The sequence below is a fragment of the Eleginops maclovinus genome, chromosome 20, assembly GCF_036324505.1.
Source record: "Eleginops maclovinus isolate JMC-PN-2008 ecotype Puerto Natales chromosome 20, JC_Emac_rtc_rv5, whole genome shotgun sequence".
NCBI classification, from domain to species: Eukaryota; Metazoa; Chordata; class Actinopteri; order Perciformes; family Eleginopidae; genus Eleginops; species Eleginops maclovinus.
This window is the reverse complement of record NC_086368.1, coordinates 622,476-626,539: the sequence shown is the minus strand read 5'-3', so window position 1 is coordinate 626,539 and position 4,064 is coordinate 622,476.

Sequence of the window (4,064 nt, the reverse complement as noted above, 5' to 3'; positions counted from 1 at the left end):
TCATGAAGCAGATCAAATCCACTCTTCCTCCCTCCCTAGACCCGTTTCAGTTTGCCTACCGGGCTAAACGGTCCACAGAGGATGCAATCACCTCCGCTCTACACCCAGCCCTCACACACCTGGACACTAAGAACTCCTACGTCAGAATGCTATTCATAGACTTCAGCTCAGCATTCAACACCATCATCCCCCAACAGCTTGTGCGTAAAATTACAGACCTGGGCCTCAGCCCCTCTCTCTGCAACTGGTTGCCGGACTTCCTCACAGAGAGACCACAAGCTGTCCGGGTCAACAACAACACATCGAACACACTAACACTCAGGGTTTAAATTGGGGCGGAGCGCTCCGGAGCGCAGCTCCGCCTCCTCACTTCGGACGGACCGGCAAACCGAGCTCCGCTCCGCCTGCTCCAGTGATCATATTTTAATTTTTTTTTTTTTTTAATGTGATTAAATTAATTTTTCAAGTCTTCTAAAAAATATTAAAATTGTAAGGAAGGTTTGTCAATAATAACGCTGAAAATAAAAGCAAGTTTAGGTGAATTACAGCACTGTGCAGAGCCATGACATCACAGCATTATTCAATCCAGCCAGTCAGTGCAACATGCGAGATTTTTGGCGGTAATGCACCATTCCCGTTAGTTTGCCAACCGCCATAAAACCCAAAAATAAGAAGAAGAACATGCGAGATGTCATTCTGAGTGAAACGAGTTTGCAGTTGGTCGCTGTCTGTGCTGTATCTTCGTGCTATGAATTTGCAAATACATTATCAACATAGGAACAATTCTTTAGCAAGACAGGGGTAAGTTGTGCTTCTTTCGTGTATTTTAGCTTCTCAGGCAATGAATGTCCTTTTGTATCATTAACAGACGTCTCTCAGTCGAGAAATAAAAATCACCCTCAAGTTCGTATTTCAGGCTGTATTTCTGTCAGATTGTTCATTTACCAAGTTAGTTATTCTGTGGGTTCTAGCCTGCTAGTTAAATATCACATCAGAATGTTTTAAAAAAGAAAGAGTTGGCTAACTGATTGAGCGAATGCCTGCTGCAACGTTGCTTTGCGTATGGAAACTAGCAAACGTCTCTCTTGCTAGTGAGACAACCACCAGCCTGGATAGCGTGCTCGACTCCCAATCCTATGAGTTTGGCCAAAGTTATGAGGTCGCTAAACTTCGTTATTCGTTACAAATTAGTTATTTCTAATGGAAAGGATGAGTGGTAACCTACTTCAGCACACATGGTAAATGGCAGTGTTGGTAGGGTAGGCTTTTGAAAGACTTATTGTTGCTTCGCTTGTTACAGTAATAACATCAGATGGATTCAGTGCCACAATGTCTTTAGGTAGCTCGATTCTTTTTCATTCTGTACTGTAGCTCATGTTGATTTTAACTACATTCAAGTTTGTGAGCCTGTGCGTAGTGGACCACCCCCACATACATTGGTATTTAACTTGATTTTTCTGTTCAGACGCTGTAACTCTGACAATGAAGCGGACACTGAGGGACTTTTTCAGTGGGTATGTTGAGGTCATTTTGGCAACAAAAAAAACAACAACAACAACAAAAAACCCAGCCATATTTAATACAGTGTTTAGAATTGGTAACCATCATATTTTATGCATTTAACAGTACCACTGTCAGGAGCAGCAAAGGAGTAAGTGCAGGCCCAGCTACAGACCCCTCCAGAACCAGAGCAGGTCCAGCTACAGACCCCTCCAGAACCAGAGCAGGTCCAGCTACAGACCCTTCCAGCAGCAGCAGCACCAGTGCAGGCCCAGTTACAGACCTCTCCAGAACCAGAGCAGGTCCAGCTACAGACCCCTCCAGCAGCAGCTCCAGAGCAGGCCCAGTTACAGACCTCTCCAGAACCAGAGCAGGTCCAGCTACAGCTCGCCCCTCCAGCAGCAGCACCAGTCCAGGCCCAGCTATAGACCTCTCCAGCACCAGAGCAGGCCAAGCTACAGACCCCTCCAGCAGCACCAGTCCAGGCCCAGTTACAGACCCCTCCAGCAAAAGAGCAGGCCCAGCTACAGACCCCTCCAGCAGCAGCAGCACCAGTCCAGGCCCAGTTACAGACCTCTCCAGAACCAGAGCAGGCCCAGCTACAGACCCCTCCAGCAGCAGAGCAGGCCCAGCTACAGACCCCTCCAGCAGCAGAGCAGGCCCAGCTACAGACCCCTCCAGCAGCAATTTGCCAATATGCTGGAATTTAAAACAATATGAACACTTCAAGACCAAATTCCCTTTCATATATGTTTCAAATAAAGCCCTAGGATGTGAGGTTTGTAGGGATGCAGCTTCAGCAGGAGTTTTTAAGTCAGGACCCATAAGGCATTCCTTTTCTTCTGAATGGCAAAATGCCAGAGTAACTCCTTATGGAAACACAAAAGATAAGCAAATGAAATCATTGAGAAAAAAACTACATGACCACAAAACCTCCCACAGTCACAAGCTAGCTCAGTCAGTTTATCAGAAAACACCTGAGGCTTCATTAGAAGACAGTTTTCTCAGAGCACAGCAAGAAAAGTTGAGCACAACTGAAAAGGTCTTCAGAACGGCATATTATATTGCCAAAAATAACCGACCGTTTACAGATCACCCGGGCCTCATAGACTTACAAACACTCAATGGGCTCAACATGGGCAGAGTCCTCCACAGTAATGTGGTATGCACTGACATTGTTCATTTTATTGCTGAAGAGATGAAGAAATCCCTAATGTCCAGTATCAGGCGTACAAAGCCCAAGGTGTCTATCCTGATGGATGAAAGCACTACAGTGAGTAAGAAATCCTGTCTTGTTATATACTTACGAGCATCTGTGGCAAATGCAGACCCACTTACATTTTTCTTAAATGTCATTGAGCTGGAAAAAACTACAGCAGATGGCATTACTGATGCATTGATCCAGTGCCTCGTGGACAATGGACTAGATGATGACTTTCTGAAGGACTGTTTTGTTGGATTTTGCTCAGATGGGGCATCAGTGATGCTGGGTAAAAAGGCAGGCGTATATGCAAAACTCAAAGCAAAATACCCTGACATTGTGGGATGGCACTGTCTCAATCATAGGTTGGAACTCTCAGTTGGTGATGCAGTAAAGTGCTGTGTTGAGACTAACCACTTTACAAGCTTCCTCGACAAATTGTACAGTCTTTACAGCCAATCACCCAAAAACATCAGAGAACTTAACAGTGCTGCAGCATCAGTGGGAACACAATTGCGGAGGATAGGTCGGGTTTTAGGTGTGAGGTGGGTAGCTTCCTCCTACAGAACTGTTGAGGCTGTGTGGAACATGTATAGTGCCCTGCACAAGCACTTCACAAGTGCTAGTCAAGATTCGGCTAGAACCTCTTTAGAGAGGTGTATGTATGAAGGCCTGGGAGATAAACTGTCATCTGCAGACTTCATTAAAAATCTTGGACTTATGTATGATGCGTTGGAGGAACTAAAAGATTTATCAGAAGCATTACAAAGCAGAGACATCCGTCTCTCTGAAGCGATGAAAAAAATAAAAAGACAGGCTGAGATTTTTTCAGCAATGGGGGAGGAAAAAGGGGCATACTATAAACTTGCTTGTCAGGGTGTTGAAGAAGGTGTTTTCAAAGGGGTGCCAGTGAGAACAGGTGGGAGGCAAACAATGATTCCACCTCAGAAATTCTTTCACACTTTGAGCAATAGCATGCTGTCCAGGATGGTCACAGAGGGTGAACTAGAACTTTATGAGCTGCTGAATATTCTTAATCCCGAAACCTGGCCAACTCCAGTGCCAGTCTTATTTGGAGAGGCCGAATTAAGGCTGCTTTGTACCCGTCTTAAAATCCACTTCTCAAATGTCAAGCAAGATTTCAGAGACCTTAAGGACAGTGGCTTGCCACTGAAAGGAGGACTGATACAGTTGAAACATGCAGGAGACACACTGGCCGTCAGTACTGCAGAGTGTGAAAGAGGGTTCTCCCTAATGAACAACATAATTTCACCCATTCGCAATCAACTAAAAGTTGAGAATTTGTCATATTTAATGTTCATTAACTTAGTGGGCCCACCACTGGAGTTGTGGAACCCCACTA